This window comes from Pollicipes pollicipes, unplaced genomic scaffold, assembly GCF_011947565.3.
Source record: "Pollicipes pollicipes isolate AB1234 unplaced genomic scaffold, Ppol_2.1 Scaffold_4881;HRSCAF=5763_pilon_pilon_pilon, whole genome shotgun sequence".
NCBI lineage: Eukaryota > Metazoa > Arthropoda > Thecostraca > Pollicipedomorpha > Pollicipedidae > Pollicipes > Pollicipes pollicipes.
The window spans coordinates 40,808,739-40,827,858 of NW_023596576.1; the positions used below are offsets into that span (position 1 = coordinate 40,808,739).

The window sequence follows — 19,120 nt, forward strand, 5'->3', positions numbered from 1 at the left end:
GAAGTCTGGCGTTGCAGTCTCCCAGGCTCATCCGGCTTTGGCCCTGCAGCTAACACCACTCGTGGGACATCTGACCTCAATGATCGGTCAGCAGGCAGACAAAAATGAGCACGCATACGAAAGCAATACCTCTTAACACTAAATAAAATAAGCCCGTGCGTTTGGAAGGTAGCCTCGGCCGTAGATTTCACCGGTGCATTTTCAGATTGATAATTGGAACGGACTAACCTCTGCAGCATCACGAGCTCTCCACACAACCTATTGTTCCTGATGCTTTAGCTGATAATCCTTCCAGAGAGTCAACCCCAAAAGTGCACAAGTAAACTGCATGTCTAAACAGAACCTTTGAACGGCACAAATTGGCTTTAAATAGCTTTAGATAACCGTGCTTCACGCCACGTGATCATTGTCAGGCGTCGCCGAGCGCTGGCTGTAGCGGTCAATGCTGCCCGCCTTGACGAGAACCGTAACGTCGGACATGGTGCTCATGCTTCTTAAGATTGCAATGGTGCGTGCTTGAATCATAATACATGTTTTTAGCTTTACCACATCTGGTCAAATACTTCGGCATAGGCCTGAAGCAGCTCTACGAGGCTGATCCTTCGTCGCATTCTACCGAATCTGTCATGCTTTTCCGGTCTATGGCACGAATGCTTAAAATCCTGAAGGCCATGGCAGGTCCGTAATACCAGGAAATACGTGCAAAACAAAGATGCAGCCACCGTTCGTGCTACCACTCGGGCACGCAGGGATAAACGGCCAACAAACTGACGCAAGGTAGCAGAAGGTGTAACGGTCCTCGTGCAGAGGATTATTAAGCCTGAATGCCCTCGATCGATTACTGTCGGCAAAGACCCTGACCACAGTGGGGTGAAGAGTCCCGCCGTGGTTGTTTTACTCCCTCTTAAATCATTGTTCGATAAAGCAGAGAAGCCCTTTCACATTGCATGCATCTGTAATAGACTTAAACACGCCAAATGCGATAGACAATTTTTTCCAAGGTATATTCGGAATATATAACGACAATATGTTTTGAACATAGCAGTACTTCCATCAGAATAAAATTATATTGAAATATACAATACCCATCTCAGAACATAACCGTCAATACAAAGGAAGTCCAATGTACGATCATGCTGCGCTCATCGCAAGCCTCATTAAGTAAGATCTTCTTGCCCGGGCCATGCACGCCATACCACCCACTTAAAGTATAACCCTACCACCACCATCTCAGAGCTGGTCAAAACTTTAGTATGGTCGAATACCTCGTACTCCGATCACTATTCTGGAGTGTTAGACCTATGTACCCAGCCGTTTTCTGTCGTTGATAACATTAGGAAATGACATTTTAACGGAAACGCACTACGCATTGTAAAACGATAACTTGAAAGCCACAGCGCATTTTTGGGATCGAAAAACTTGGGTATGTAAGCAATACAATGTGGGAAATAAAAATGTCAAGGACTACTCAGCTATTGGCACCATCATTGAATTACTGTTTTTTCACCGCAACAAATTTCAAGTCTTTGGTATGCTGGATTCACAAGAAACCTCGTCTTTCAGAACCGCCTTTCAAGTCTACATCGGACAGCACCCACCGAAAACTGTAGACTTACTAGGTCCCTGGGCAGTGCAGATGCTGTAATGGCTGGGCGTATCTGCGAGGCGCGGCGCTCCCTGTAGGCCTGCACCCCCCTCCCGCCGGCCAGCCCGGCCCGCGCCGATGCCACCTGCCGTTGACCTGTCGGGCCCCCTCCCGCCGGCCAGCCCGGCCCGCGCCGATGCCATCTGCCGTTGACCTGTCGGGCCCCCTCCCGCCGGCCAGCCCGGCCCGCGCCAATGCCACCTGCCGTTGACCTGTCGGGCTCCCTCCCGCCGGTCAGCCCGGCCCGCGCCAATGCCACCTGCCGTTGACCTGTCGGGCCCCCTCCCGCCGATGCCACCTGCCGTTGACCTGTCGGGCCCCCTCCCGCCGGTCAGCCCGGCCCGCGCCGATGCCACCTGCCGTTGACCTGTCGGGCCCCCTCCCGCCGATGCCACCTGCCGTTGACCTGTTGGGCCCCCTCCCGTCGGCCAGCCCGGCCCGCGCCGATGCCACCTGCCGTTGACCTGTCGGGGCCCCTCCCGCCGATGCTACCTACCGTTGACCTGTCGGACCCTCCCCCGCCGATGCTACCTAACGTTGACCTGTCGGGCCCCCCCGGCCGATGCTACCTACCGTTGACCTGTCGGGCCCCCTCCCGCCGATGCTACCTGCTGTTGACCTGTCAGGGTCCCTCCCGCGCTAGTCCAGACAGATGATTCTGGACGGTTGAAGTCCTTGCTTGAAATGTGATAACGCCGCGGTTATTAGTCCTCTCCCCCACATGGATGCTGCTTGACGCATCTTTATCTGCCATTCTGCCGTTGTGTATATATATATATATATATATATATATATATATATATATATACATTAAATAAGAAACAGTGAACTTGCGATGACGTAAGCAATTGTCGAAAATGCCCCATATCTCCGCACTCTTAAGGTGTTATCCAAAGAAGCTTATTTTGGTATAAAGTATGAAACCACGTTTTCTGGGATTTCTTTCAACCCAACCGAACGATGACATCCGCAGTCACAGTGTGTCGCTCCGAGACATGTGGCAAAGGGGCACGTTACTCCAACTTTTCCACAGAACGAGCGAAATGAATTTCTGACATTCAGGTGGGTTTCAGAAATTTTTTGTTGGCTGATTTTTTGAGCTATATATTTGGCGATTTCTGAACTCAAATTCTCACAGTGTGCGGCGGCATAGAGTGACTCACCTGGTCTTAATCGAATGCCATAAGAACAGGTTGACCATGCGAAATGCAACTTTCCACACCGTTCGGCTGAGATCTTAACATCGTCAAGAGCAGATAAGAGGTTCCTAAAGTGAAATGGCGTTTGTATTTGATGTCGCGATGCTGGACAGCGCCCCAGATGAGAAGTGGTCGACACTCGAAAACCCTGCATTATAAACACATTTGATGTCGCGATGCCGGACAGCGCCCCGGATGAGAAGTGGTCGACACTCGACAACCCCTGCATTATAAACACATTTGATGTCGCGATGCCGGACAGCGCCCCGGATGAGAAGTGGTCGACACTCGAGAAACCCTGCATTATAAACACATTTGATGTCGCGATGCCGGACAGCGCCCCCGATGAGAAGTGGTCGACACTCGAGAAAACCCTGCATTATAAACACATTTGCTTTAAAAAGTAGAAAAGTATGCGTAAACTAGTAGTAGAGTAGAAAAGTATGTGTGAAAACACACACTATTCTCCTCATATGTATACAACAAGCACACCTGTGCCGAATGCATGCTACTATATCGCATAACTTTGTAGATATTGGCAGGGAACGCCGAAAGGGTGCCTCGTTTTATGGGAACCTGACATTTGAACTGGTTGTGCAGAGCCAGTTTTTGGCCTATTAACACAAGGCTTGTGAACAATTGTGACAACTCACTGGTGCTTTTTCCGCCAGGTCTTATCTTTCTAAGTTTAGAAAGACAGGGTCGCATCACGCCCATCCCGTATCCAGGTGCGTATGCAGGATTAACTGTGGGAAAGGCGTACCCAATTTTCAAAGACCAAGTTTAGCGCGCCACAAACGCACAAAATACGTTGCATGACGTAAAACAACACCGGGCGTTCTTGATCTACCTCTGCTTGCGTGTCTATCCGAACTGTTTTGATGCCGTCACTTAGTCGCGCACATCTGAGCGGCTGCACAGAACACAAGGGAGCTTGGAAGTGCTCCTGGTGGCCACTATATGCGTTCATGACCGCCCAGATCAGGTCGCATATCAGAAAGCAACGAACCTGGTCGAGGGCTAAGGCTTATATTCTTGCAGGTAAGTAATTTCAGGTTATATTTACATCTAACACTTTCGATGTCCGTGCAGTACTGCATGACAATATCTAAACGTCGTTGATCAGCTTGACATTAACTGGGGCTCTTCAACACACATGCACCATTAAATCTAGGGAGAGCCTAGGAGTGAAAATAAACGCTAAAAAATGTAGCGCCGAGGAGACGCTTCAGAGGGTGTTCCACATTTGAATGGGGTTTTCAGCTGACATGGCTATCTTGAAGATCATTCGGTACAGTTAACAGCACTGCCCTTCTTAAGAACCAAATCCGTATAGTCCTGGACTACACGCCGCCAAGATGTGCAGACTTCTACAAGCGGGTTATTTCAAGGTCATCCAGACATCTGTGATGCATTTATAGAGTCATTCAGATTCTGCCATTTCATGAGCCATGCTGCAATCAAGGCCAAGAAAAACGCACTTGTTGCGTCGTTCATATGCCACATCTTTTAGCATGATCTCCAGATGTAACGGTCGTCAACCGGCTCTCAGTCAATGTTGTGCATGGTACGATAATGTAATGAACGACATAATTAAAGGCATATTCATTAAACAGAATAATGTTGCTCTCCAGAGCAGCTGTTTGCACGGCAATGTATACCAATACATACAAGTAAGCATATTTCACACTCACTTGTATGCAACATGTACATGTGAGCATATTTAATCATATCTGATGCTTACTTCAACATCTTCAAATGTGAGGCATCACCTTTGACCGCTTCTGCTAGCAGCGTTTTGCAAATTAAATTTATAAATGTAAGCAGGAGCGCAGTCAGACTTTGTGAGGCGATGGGCTACCATGAATTGTGCTGGGGGGGGGGGGGGGGGAGGGGATACTATGACTTGCGATGGATGGGCTAATAATGTTGCGAGCGAGTTACAACACCATGGATAGTAACCACGCACTGCAAACATACTAACAGACTCCAACGTTTAAAGGTACGGTACCCAGCTCATCTATGAGTCAGGGTCTTGGGTTGTTCCATGGCAAACTAAGCAATCGATGTCACTCGACCGCTAAGAGTTGGAACATTTTGGCTGTTGAGTTTTCTCTTGATCTGAACCCGATTCTGAATCAATAAGGGCGATTAAACCCGCCGTTTTTAGTTAAAGACGTCCTCTAATTAAGCTGCCAATTGCCTTGCATTCACTTTGATCCCCTGCCTCTTGACCCAGTCGCTGTCCACTTCGGAGCTGTGCTATGAGAGGTACGACGCCGAGCCCACGTGGCGGCGACCCGCTGCGTCACGGTCATTAAATCCCGCCACGGGGGTGAAGTTCCGCAAAACAGGCTGGAGGCATTTGCGGGAAATTGGCTTAACACGCCAGTAAAATACAACAGCTCCACTACGTTTTCTCGCTGCTCCTCGGCGTGAGAAGTTGTCGTCGAGCATCTATCGAAGTTGAAGTTGTCGTCGAGCATCTATCGAAATTGAAGTTGTCGTCGAGCATCTATCGAAGCTGAAGTTGTCGTCTAGAAGTTGTCGTCTATCGATTTGCTGAGCGCGGATCGTCAGAACCAGGTTTTGGTAATCGACGTAGGGTCCATTTTGTTCAATTTGTCCATGTTATGTGACTTCTGGCGTTATTGGGTGTGCTCGACTCGGGAAAGAAAAAAGTGTTAATTGATGTGCGTGACTCTCAAAGACTGTCACGGAAATCCTTGGGCTGTAGGAAGGTAGGCGGGCTGCAGACTGTAACGCAACACTTACGTTAGGCATGCCGGACACGGCTGGTGATGTTTTGGTGGTCGTTGTCGGACGATTACCGCTATCCGTGAAGCTGGCTCGCGTGGATCGCAAGGTTTACGTGACTGTCCCATTTATCATTTACATCGAAGTGGAGGTCGGCACGTCTCAGGAGTTCTTCCGAAAGTTGACAGCCGGTAAATTTGTCACGTTTTTAGAGGGTAATGTGCGACTACTTGTTTTCATTCTCTGATACGACGCTGCTGCAGGGCAGCACAACTTGCTGCAGTCTGTAGAGCTTGCAACATTGCTGAATAAAGACAAAGCACTCGGACAATAACTCACAACTGAACTAGAGCCAACAGGGCATGTGCAGCATACAGCAAACACAAAAAATACTCAGGTAAACACGATACAAACTCGGAACTGTCAAATTGTGACAAGCTCAGTCAGCTGCACCAACTGGTCATGACATCGTGGTTTTCATGTTCTGTGTTTTTTTACCTGAGAAACGGTTGGATACTGGACACCCTCCTCACATTTGGTAAATTGAGAGCTCCCGTTCTTAATGTTCTGCTTGCTCTCAGGATCCAGAAGGTTGGAGGGGGGGGGGGGGCGAACTGACGGTTAGAGGGGATATTAGGCACTGCGGGGGGCCAGTGACCAACATGAAATAATACAATTTGACATCCGTGCGTGGAGAAGGCTGCATCGTAAGCAAGCTGAATACGATGCGATATATAAATGCGTAGGTAAAATAGGTAAGCCATATAGATATGTAAACAAAGTAGAACAACAATGTAGATATGCAAACAGAATACGCTCATCTATGCCACTTCGTCCTCGTAGTTGCGACAGGACAATTTTTCCTTTTTAATCAGTGATTGAAGCAGTGATTAAAGATAAACAAAGTAGAACAACAATGTAGATATGCAAACAGAATACGCTCATCTATGCCACTTCGTCCTCGTAGTTGCGACAGGACAATTTTTCCTTTTTAATCAGTGATTGAAGCAGTGATTAAAGATAAACAAAGTAGAACAACAATGTAGATATGCAAACAGAATACGCTCATCTGTGCCACTTCGTCCTCGTAGTTGCGACAGGACAATTTTTCCTTTTTAATCAGTGATTGTTTTACCGCCAATGCCGCTATGGTTTCGGTTTCTCAGGTAAGGATTATAGATCCAAGTTTCTGTAAATGACAATGCATTGCCTGAATGACAAAGGTCATGGCAATCATGCTAGCCGTTCGTTGACATTAATCGATCGATCACTCTCCTTGTTGCACACTGCGTCGCTGATGCAGTGTTCCCCAGGCACAGCTGATACCACATGTAAGGCGCGACGCCTTGGAAGCGAGTTCGTTCCGCCTGAAAATCCTGCTCAGGCGGACGCAAAATGCTCTGTGGCATATGCGGTGCATGCACTTCCCTGTCAAAAGGTATAGCATTCAGTAAGTATAACATTCAGCTCAGTGCGATCATGCCGTGAGACCTTTACAAACGCTGTCCAGCAGCAAGGAACAGTCACCTAGACAACCGATTAACGACGACACGATCTTCTTCACTTGCTAGTCCACTACTCTCCCTGAACTATCCTCGTCGGTCCGGCGGATGAGCTCGAGAGCGGTGGGTGTGGACGGGGTGCCGACCATAGCAGTGCAGCGACGCCTCACTGTGATCGTTCCGCATCTTCCGTGGGCATTAGCCGCTCTCTCGCAACTCGGGGTTTTCCCAACGAGTGGCAAATTGTGTGTGTGGCACCCATTCTCAGCGGTGGCGCCACGGATTTTGAGTTGGGGGGGGGGGGGGTGCAGGATTTTCAAGGGGCTTCTTGGAAAAAGGAGCCTCCTCACATGGGCCCTCCTGGGCAGCTTCGCATTAAAAAGAGGGTACCGAAGGCATATGCTCTTTTGTCAAGCATCATCATGTTGTGTTATCTTACATGCATCATATGCGCATGCTACACGCATCACACCGGGGCTTGCTGCCGGGGTTCGGCCGGGCAGACTTGTAAGGCTGCAACATCGCCCGTTAGTTGACATTAGAGCTCACGCTGCCTGTGGCCTTGCTCGTACTTATGACGCAAATGTGGTCAGCGGAATCCGAGGCATTATCTAGATTACGCTGCGAGCATGGGGACGGAGAGGGGCAGCGGCTGCAAATATGTAAGCCTGTTAAGGGCGTGACTAGGATGGCCTGGCCGGCCTGAACTGCGGATGCTGACGTATGCTCAAATTCTTGTGATGACATCGCTGGCAGCAGCGGAATACCTGACACGAAATGCAAACTCTTGCCTCTTCCTTACCCAATACCCCTCTAGGTCGGCTGGTGGATCTAGGAACTTTGAAAAGTACCTGTGGTATTGATGTAATCATGGGTGAAAGGTTACCGACCATAGCCATGAACCTAACAGCAAGTCAGCTTTTCTGAAAAGAAAAACAAAACCGAGTTGTGTTACTAGTTCGGATAAGTTTATGTTTAGCATAACATTCCGACAAAATTGAACATTTCTTTCGAAGCATCAAGATTTTCGCCAAGCCCTGTGCTTTACAATTGGCAGTGGTCTCCCTTTCAGTAGCTATGAGGTGCCGGAAGACTCATATCTAAGGCTACTTGATCTCATAAAAATCCAGTTTCAAGGATGTAAGCCTGTCACGACACATTTCACCTGTTACCAACCCAACTTTTCACCAAACAGCACGCAAGCAAGGGAACAGGAACCGGTCATCATGCTAATCGTAGTTTGAAGCTTTCAATTTGATGGGTTCACAAGTCTTGTCTGAGTGCGATTCTTTTTTTGATGCTTCTTTTCACCATTTTTCATGTTGCTCCCTAACAGCTGCTATTTTGGCGATACGAAGAGGGTGGCCTGGTGTTCGGTGCGGAGACACTTAAAAGGATACATCATACACCAAAATATGATCAAATACATAAAAAACGCATGAAATACACTAGAATACATCAAATCATATCCAGAAAAATGGCGCGCCTAACCCAACGCACGCGCACGTGTGCAGCTGGAAGTACACTGACAAAAAAGGACGCTGCTGTGGGTTAAATGAGTGAGTCAAGTTTGCTATTCGTCGCATAGGGACTCAATCACCCCGATACTACCCGGCCGTGATACAACTCGCACCACCCTCCACAACGTTTCCAAAGCGCAGGAAAAAACCCGCTAACGCTGCGGACTTGTTGATCTAGAAAGGGCCGAATAAATTATGGGAAAACGAAAAGATAGAAGAAAATCCAGGTATAAAAGGTGTCAAAGCTGCCATATCCACCGGACCACCAACGAGTAACCACCTCCTGGTTGGTATATGTAAGTTCGGAAGCGTGGTGCGTAAAATCACGTGCAAGCTGTGTGACACAGAGAGGCGGGGCAAGCTTCATGGAAACGGGTGCAAGCGTCCTATCCGGCACCGTTGCAATGAACATTTGAGGAAACGCCCACCTACGGACACCAGACACGCCGCTGGGAAGCATGTGGCGCAGTTACATGCGAATGCTCCCAATTCCAAAATTCGTCCCGTCTTTCGGACTGAGCTCCTTGGACTAATCGAGATTACGCTGAAACAAAACTTTGATGAACCTTTCCCTTTCTTCGCCGTCGTTTCACTAAGGCCTGTGAACGGCACGTGCGTGAAATTGTTGGTAAGTGGCCTACGATTTTTTTAAAAAATGGTTGTCACTTAATGGCGTGATCTACTGGGTGTCCGTTGCCACCAAATTATTAACTCGCTCAATACTGGCCTGAGGCTTCTGTCAGCCATTGTTGTGTATGATGATAGCCCAGTAGCAGGTTGCATGCGAGAGTGCAGCAGAACTCTTTTCGTTCCCAAAGCATGAGCTGATTGAAAGCCCAGAAGCGTGGGAGCTACCGTAGGCCTGAAAAATAGCTTGGTGGTGGGCTGCCTTGGGGATGCACCGTGATTAAGAATGGGTAAGCTTGTCAAAGGCTCCTAGATGTCTTGATTGTAGCGAACGTAAAAGTCTATGGCAAACTCGGAACATGGTGAGCCCTGTTCAGGAGCGGATCCATGATTTCGTCATGGGAGGGGAACGCCTCGTTGTTGTTCCTTCTAGAACTTGGTGCCCCTTCCCCCTCTCAAAAAAGCCCCCTGATTGGGCACTTTATTTTCGGGTTGTTTTGTTTTAATTGGTCTTGGTTTTAACTGTTTTCTCCCATCGGAATGCTTCACCGGATTTATCCCACTTGATTTCTATTTGTTAATTTTCTTTAATTTTCAATGTTTAATTGCTTTGACTGAGATAGTCCAGAAGCTATCAGAAAATAGCGGGGAGTAGGGTGAGTTGCATTATGTCCAAGCAGCATCAAGGGAATTTATCTATAATCTATAAATAATTTATATCTAATCTAATTATAATTTATCTATAAATCAAAGCGACAGGTGTCGGCCTTGGGTCACTCGGATGGCGCACAGTAGCGCCCTCCATCTTCCATTTTACTTCCGGCCGCACGCACGCACGCACCTTGAGGTGAGCGCAGCAAATATACTCCTTGCGTAACGCTAGCAGCTCTAGCGAGTAATGAAAATGTGTGTTTAGGGCATTATCGCCCACTTAGTGCGACAAATATGCATGTAACGCGGAGTGGTGGGAAGGTCATGGACAGCATATGGTGCAACACATTTGGCTTCTGCTCATCAAGGATGTCGGTGTCGTGCGAACTTCCTTCCAAGATATTGGGCGGTGCGTGTTGTATCAGTTGTGCATGGGACATGTATCTCTGATACAATATGCCGACAACGATGCCGGTGACTGATTTACTTCAGTGATTGACTGGCATGATTGACATAACTGCCGTGACACCTTGCCACGGCTTATACTCATCCAGACAATAAGTCGCCATTTTCAGTACCTATTTAGATCCATAATTCCTGCCTTAGGAACCAAACCGAGGTGGTTGTAGCTGAAAAATATAAACTTGCTGGTTAGAAACGTCACATATTTGTTAAATCGTAACCACGATGAATTACGAAATAGCAGGGACGAGCACCATTTGTTTACATATCGTAACGCATTCAGCGTGCTTGCGATGCGACCTACTCCAGATAAAAATCGATGCAGCTTCCACCACCATGGGATACAATTTATCTTAGAGCGGTAGACGAATCATTTGAAGTGTTCATTCAGAGATTATCTCCCAAACAACGAAGACGTTCTCCCCAAAAGTCTATCACTTCATAAATACTTGAAGGGTATAGCCGTCTGCAGATGTACACATCTTAGCTCTTTCCTCAGTAGTTATGGTACAGCTAAGCTCAGAGTAAAAACTCTACAATTCCCCTCTTCCCTTTAATGCATCACGTGTTCAGAAGCAAAAATGCAGTTGACCAGGAATCACATGACTGTAACGGATTACAGCGGACGCTTTTCACCTCGCGAATGTTCACTCGTGCTTTCCTGTTAAAAAATACCAATCAGGGGCGTGGCCGGATTCTGTCAAACTGCGCGCGGGTTGAACGCCATCGTTTTTACCATCATAGGTAAAAACAGGCTCCAAAATTGGCATGGATCCGTCCAACCCTTGTTCGTTCGAGGAGCCGTCCATCCTTACTCTCGAATGCAACAACGACAAAATACACATACAATTGGTTGAAACACGTGCGCTTGCGATATAGCAGACAGAAAACTGACTCCCGGCGTTGTGGTCTCCGTAGGTCCTGAGTTGTTGGTCTCGCAGTGATAGGTAGGATAGGCGCCCAGCGAGCAGGCAAACTAACCACGCAACGGAGAATGGTTCTTCCTAACGCTTCACGAAACAAGTTGGTGCGCATGTAGAAAGCATTCCAAACCGCTGGTTTCACCTGTAATTTCAGCCGCAGCGTTGACAAACCAGCCATGCATACTGCTTTCGCTGCCTCGGAGGGATAAGTATGCTAGAGCGCACGTGACTTTTTAGGTTTTCTTTATGCGCACCTAAATCTGTTTTCATGAATATCATTGAACAAGGCTTAAGACGGGATAGAGATTATCCCGAAAGCTCTCTTTGAATGCAATCAAGATGGTTGGAACAATACACTTTTACAGAATTGCGACGCCTCTTTCGTTGCTTATCCGGATGACCAAGCGCCGTTAACATTCGCTGGACGCCCCAACAGTTCAGGTAACCTTTGCCGGAACAGATCGGTCGGGCGTGACTTTCCCAGGCCGCCCGCGACGGCAGGAAAAAGAAAAACCGGGCTGAACGTCGGTGCAATCGAACGCTGACGCAACTCGAGCCGTTGCGTGTTGTGAAAACAAAGAAGTGTTTTCACTGCTTGCGTGGTACTTTTCATATCGTTATTGGTAGCACTAACGATATAAAAAGTGTCATACAGGCAGTGAAAATACCTCTTTGGCTTCTTAATGATTTACCGTTCTACAGTTCCGAGGACCCGGCTGGGCCCCCGCAAGTACCTGTCGTGATCATATCGATAATCGAGTTTGAAAGGCCAGCAGGGAACTCAGCGGTAACACTAAGCACATTGCAACAGGCCGATTTGCCCAGTGCTGCGCGCATTCGGTCGTAAAGGACATTCGATCGGAATGTTCCGGCGGTGTACATGACATTTATGTGAAATATTTAAATTTCACCGAGTACAAACCTTTTCACGTGCCATTATTGTAGTATTAGGTAAAAAACGAAGTCATTGGTATGGAGCTCAAGTATTGTGTGCACCAACAGGCATTAAAATAGCTTTTTAAGGTAAGACACAATGATTTGTTTAACGGGGTCACGACTGCGTGGGGTGAACTCTTTTTATGTTTTGACGGCTTATCCAATCTCTTCGGGGTAAATACCTCCAGAGACTGAATTGTGGGCAAGGCTGTCCGTTTTCCATTAACGAGTTGTTTATTCGACGAACTACCTCTCAGGTGCCGGTTTACCAAAAATGAGACTAATCGTAGAGCCAGAGGCCACCTGGGTCACGGTAGTTGGCCTCTACCTAAAACCCATTAGGTTTCACTTTGGATAAAATGCACTTGACGTTTTACATCTATGACGCCAAAACGTCAGAATTTCATTTCTAGCATGATTTGTGCATGATACGTGTTACCAATCACAACTATACCTATAAGATGACGCGCGCTTTGATGGAAATGTTTTACATATGAAGATATTAAAGCATGTATCAGCTATGTTAAAACAAGCTCACTTAAGACTGTTAGTATATTCTTTAATGGAAAAGACCGCACTAGACAGCACAATTCTCTCTTTACCAATTATGCTCCTCAATGCGTCATGGTTTGATTACGCCATCAAACACAGCACAACATTGACTGAGAGTCAATGGACGGTGCGTTCTAGAAATCAGGCTCACAAACACCAAGGATGAGCGCCTCGACAATTATGTTTTTCTTGGCCTTGATCACAGCATGGTTTATGGAATGAGATCAATTAAATGACGTTATTACGACGTCATGTAAGGCGAGGTTACTTTGATATGATCTCACCGAAATACCTTTCCCCATTTTCGCGGACGTGTAGCTAAGAAACTGGAGGGCTCAGCTATTAAGAAGGGCAGGATTGTGAACAGCACGGAAGGGTTTTCAAAATGGCAATCTCGGTTCAAAACCCCATGGAAATGTGAAACGCTCCCTTCAAGATTTATTTCTGGGATGTAAAATGTCAGGCATTCTCTTCTGGCATAATTTATGTATATTCAATGTGCTGTGGCAAAGTGCTATGGCTATGGCCAGTGATGCATCAATGGTCAGATGACGTCAAAGGGCAGAGTGGAGCGCACTGAACATTGCAGGGCTTAAATGGAGTGCTCTGCATTTGCATAGGGTTTGAACTGAAACAGCCATCATGAGATCATTCGGTGCAGTTCACAGCTCCGCTCTTGTTAAGGCCTTCACCCTTCTAGTTTCTGAGCTACATGCCCGCGAAGATGTGCAGGCTTTTTCGGGGAGGCTATTTCAAAGTCGCCCAGGCATCCATGACACCATGATAACGTCCATTCAAATCCTGTCATCCCGTTGACTATGCGGCGATCACGGCCAAGAAAAATATAATTGCCCAGTCGTCCATATCTGGCGTTCGTGAGCACGATTTTCAGATATAGCTGCTGTCAACTGGCCCTTAGTAAATACGGTGCAAGGTACGATGACGTAGCCAAACAATGGCATATGAAGGAGCATATTTACTGCACAGAGAAGTCGTGTTATCTAAAGCAACCTTTTTCACTTAAAAACATGCCAAAAGTGATATGTGAACTTATATCTGATGCTTGCTTCAATATCTTCTAGTGTAGAACATTTCCTTTATGCTCGCGTCACCAAATTATGTCGTTGACCTGGAATTTGAAGATCGGATGGTATGGATCAGAGTTCACTCTACAAACACTGCTTTGTGTGAGCTCTGGTCCAAGAAATCCATTCGGTGCCAAGGAATCGGACTAAAGATTTTAAAAAAAAACAGAAGTTTTGTAGTTGAAGGGAATGTTCCACATAGAAAAGACAATAGTAATAGCCTTATTACCTGGAGAACAACAAGGGGAATGGAGATACAGCTGCGTTAATATTTTGACAACATTATTTTATCGAAACGAATAGCAGAAAGAACATTTGTGCTTACGCCATTCGTTTCCATAAAGACATGTTGCCGAGATATCAACGCATCTATATCTAACTCCCGGTTTTTCTCCAGGAAATGAGGCTATTACTACCGTCTTTTGTTCACGTATAAGGTTCCTCGAAAATTCACCTAACAACTTATGAAATATTCCACATTTGAAGGTATTGAAGGAAGCATCAGATATGATAAAATAAGCTTTTTGTGTCTGTGGGTTTCCCTTGAGTGTAAAAGACTCGTCTAGACAACAACATTTCACTATTTAGTAGAGAAGTCTCTCGATGCGTCATATTTGATTTCGTCATGGAACGTTTTTATGACGTCGGAATCGCTGCCAGACTGGCCGTGTCAGAACTGCCACTGTAGCGGACGGACTAACTTCCTTGCGGTACATCAACGTGCCGAAATGTAGGTTGTTTGGCGGTGAGCGTTTTAGCCCAAATATTGTCGTGTTCTCGCCTTTTGGGCCTTTCTCCTGCGGTTCGTATATATTACGCCGTTTTTCTTTATTGTCTACTTGCATTTGCATACTCGGTTGTGACGCTGAAAGTTATTTCAATCCCAATCTGAACCTCGCCATAACTCGTGACGGCCGCCCAAATTCCTGCTTCGCGCAGCCCAAAACGTGATTCATATTCGAAACTTACGTTCACGCGTTGAGCCAATTGAAGACCAACTGATGTTCGTTGATGCCACGAGGCGTGTTGACGTGCACTAGACACGAATAATTCCATGGTCATATTTGTGCTAGCCTTGAGCACTTCATGGCCATTGAAATGACGGCACTCGCGTGACGTTTGACGTCATGCATGTCTGGGTGACTTGAAATGATCTGCGCGAGGTGGTCTACACAGGTTCACGGACGTCAAATTCAGAAAAAAAGACATCACGTCTCAAAAAGGCATGGCTGTGAACTGCGCTGAATGAGCTTCAAAATTGTTATTTCAGGTTAAAACCCCATACACTGTAAACCACTTCGTTCCATTGGACACTGTTCAGAATGCTCGGCTATTGACCTCACGAAAGAAAGTAACCTACCAGTGTACACAGCTTGTCAAAAGGAACCGCGTAAGACCTCCGGACGTATTTGAAGCGGTTACTTACATGCCGTGACCATGGGGTCGATGTAGGCTGTTCTCGGCAGCATAATTGGCGTCAGTTAGTCATCTATCTTAAAAATAGCACCGCGAATGCTAATCAACAAGCTTCAGTGGCGGCATGTGACTCAACGTTTGATAAAGATGTGAACATGACTACAGGAGGTGATTTGAACATGTGACTCAACGTTTGATAAAGATGTGAACATGACTACAGGAGGTGATTTGAACATGACTAGAGAAAGCTGCGGCCTGAACCGCAGGTGAAGTTGTTGGACTGAAAGCATGCGGCCCGTTGCTGGTGACTCGCTGCCAGATGGGGAGCGATCCACTTGTCCATCTTGGTGTCCGGACAAAAAGCCGAATGGAAAAGGTCGAATGGAAAAAGTCGAACTAAAAAGTAGAGCGGCAGACAGCCGACAAAGAAAGAAGTCGACAGGGATGGAAGACGTATCAGAGAAAAGTCGAAAGACAAAAAGCCGAAACAGATAAAGTTCGGCAGGCATAAAAGGTCAAAAGCGGAAAGAGGGGAGGCGGGAAGTCCAGGAAGGATAAAATTCCACAGGAATCCTGGAATGTTGTGCTGAAAAATCACTCTCACTCACACTCGGGAAAGTCAAGGGTAAAAAAACAGGTAGAGATGAAAGTGGACGGGGAGGAGATCGAAACTAAAACTAAATGTCGACGAGGGGCACGTCAACATTTTGGTATTACCTGTGGACGAACCCCGCTGCAAAGGCAGTCGGATAATTGCACGGTTAAAAACCGAACAGCGTTTCAAGTAACATGTTCTGAAAATTGTCAAACTTACCGGTCTATAGCTCATCTATTATAAACGAAATCTATTGCATGCGTGAGAAAACTAGATAAAAGTACAGAAGAAACATATGTATGCCGTTAAGCATCCAGGTAATTACTGACATAGCTTAATAGTCACATTTCTCCTCGCGACCAGACATGTGCCTGATTCCTAATATCTCTTCTCGGGAACCAGTCCCTTGTTCTGGGACCAGGAAGTGTCCAGGAACAAGTTTGAAATCAAACGAAGTAAGACGCATCAAGACCCAGGATTCAACACCGAACTGTGCTGAAAAAGCAACCAAGCCAAGATCCAGCTTGGACATAAGCCAAGGCATCCAGCAGGAACCAAGAACCAGGGTGGAATTCAGCCGAGACATCAAGAAAAAAGGTTTAACCTGAAATGTCACAAAAATAAGCAAAAACCCATGAGGATAAAGGGAGATGAAGGAAACCAGCGAGAACAAAATCTTACATGAAATTATCGTCAGAAGCCAGTGGGTATCGGGCATATTCACGGTTTACTGGTGTAATGCACCTTGCATTCGAGAATATGACGGGTGATTATGCAATATATCTTTTACTTTGAACAATTTTTCTTCAATAACTGTCAAATGGTAACCTGGGCTAGTGTCCACGAATAGGCCAATGAAAGTTAGGAAGTACCATCTGGCGTTTCCTGAGTAAAACATTGGGTACCAGAAACCTGCGTCTAGTGTTTGCGCCAAGCCCGTGAGAACCAAGTTCTGGTGCCTGTGAAAGCCTAATTAAAATCAGGGTCTTGTGTTCGTGGGAAATATATAAATATCAGGAAGTAGTTTCTGTCGTTTGTGAATAAACCAGTTGGAACCAGGAACCGATATCTTTAACTGCGGAAAAACAGTGCGGATCGGGAATCAGGATGCACTGATAGCAGAACAACAAAATTCAGGTCCAGGTCCAAAATCCAGAAACCAGCGGGTGGTGCTTGTGGTAGGAGCACCCGGGCTCCAAGAACCCGTTTTCGGCAGGGAGAAGTGCGAACCAGGAGCCACCACATGTCAGCCAGATACGTATCTATCTAGGACCAGAACTAACAAACACACGGGGTTTGCGACCGGCGCCGCCCCGTGCCGTGGCCGCCTCCGTTGCTCACGACCCGCCCCAGCTAATAGCTGGGGAGACAACGTTCAGGAGCGTTGATAGATAGCAGCTGGCAGGGTGCCCACGGCTGATCGGCCGTCTGATAGTCTCAAGGCGCCTTGCGCTCGGCTCGGTTCGTGAGGGCGCGAAGGCTGGCTGCCGCCGCGGGCGTTTACCGGGTGCACGCGGGTGGGCCTGGCTTCGAGGGCCCTGGGATGCGAGGCGACGGAGCCCAACCGAGTCCACGCCGCGTTCCAGTGCAACATTGACATTTGCTTCCATACCAGGTGTCAGGCCCTGGTGACTCTCCTGCCCTTAAATTCTTTGGCTACCTGTTCGTGTACTTGCATCCCAATTCAAATGTATCCCAATGTACGCAAACATGTCAATGCACGTAATATCCCGATCCATGTAAATATCCCCATGGATGTAAACATATCAATGTACGCAAAATGGAATAGATTCCATCCAAATGTATGCATGTCGACTTTCCCTCCTTTGAAATGTTTTCTGATCTAGCTTTTCCTTATCGGCGTCTCTTCCTTCGGATCTTTTGCCTCGCGACTTTCTTCGACTCGGCTTTTATTCTCACTTGACTCTCATTTCATTTGACTTTTGATCCCACGACTTTTCAGATTTGAACTTCATCCATTTCGACTTTTTGCCATTAAACTCTTTCCAATTGTGCTTTTATCTTTCTCTCTACCTCTTTATTTTTCTTTTTTGCTTCATTTTTGCGACTTCTTGTACCCTGCCGGCTTTTTGTTATTCGATTTTTTCCGTTTCGATTCTCTGCGTTGAACTTTTTCGATTCGTCTTTTGTCTGTTCATTTTTTTGGTGGGAACCGGTCATCTTCGTGCCGACCGTGCCGGCCCAGTAAGCATGTTATTGGAAGGAACACCTCTGGGACGGGGTACATGATTCGTATTTGGACACCACATACAACAAATCTGGCATTGGATATTAGAGCGGACGATCGCAATATTGCAAACTCACAAAAGACAAAGCAACTGGTAAGGTTGCGAAGTAAGACCGCGGTCTAGGCTAAAGTTGGACGGCACAGTTGCGGGGCGGAGGGGGCAACGACCTCTCGACCAAGGGCGGAGGGGGCAACGACCTCTCGATCAACCCCGCTCAAACTATCGGAAGCCGCGAGACATTTAAAATAATGTAGCCGAGTTCCTATAACGTTTCCGAATCGAACAAGACGGGTACGGTAGACGACGAAGAATTAAACATCTAAACAACGTTAAACAGTCGCAGCTTAGCAGGTAAACAGATCATAAAAGAGACCGATAATACAACAAATACCGCGGACGGGCGTGCGCACATGACAACGATACACTGGTGAGCCGAACCATGGAAGCCAACGCGCACACGAAATTTGACGCTTTCGGCGTTTCAAGTATACAATGACACAGATGGTAAATGCACGCGCAGCGCGTACCGGCTGCAATGGATATATCAAAATCGCTCTGTCGACCCTTGAGCCGGGGTCGAGGCGGTGGACAGAGCCACTCATACCGGGTCAGGTCAGGTCGGTCCAGGGAACATGACCAGGCACTCCGCACCACTGCCCGACGTTTCTCCCCTGAGGACGTACATCATGACCGGCTTCGAGCCGCCCACAACCCACAAACGGTTTGGGGCACAAACCGGACTGACACGTGTCACTGGCTTGGGCGCGGACCGGACTGAGCCGCGTCACAGACATGGAAAGTGGACCTGGCTGACTCGAGTCACTAGCTTGGGCGCAGTCCGGACGGACCAGAGTCACTAGCCTAGACACAGATCGGACTGGCCTGAGTCGCTGGCCCGAACAGACCGGACTGGCGCGAGTCACTGGCCCGAACAGACCAGACTGGCACGAGTCGCTAGCCCGAACAGAGACCGGACTGGCTTGAGTCACTGGTCTGAACAG

At 47.3% G+C, this 19,120-nt stretch overlaps 1 pseudogene; it reads right to left on the reverse strand.

Annotated features, from left to right (window-relative positions):
* Positions 1-19,120, reverse strand: part of LOC119100384 (solute carrier organic anion transporter family member 74D-like) — a 63,207-nt pseudogene that overhangs the window by 26,913 nt on the left and 17,174 nt on the right.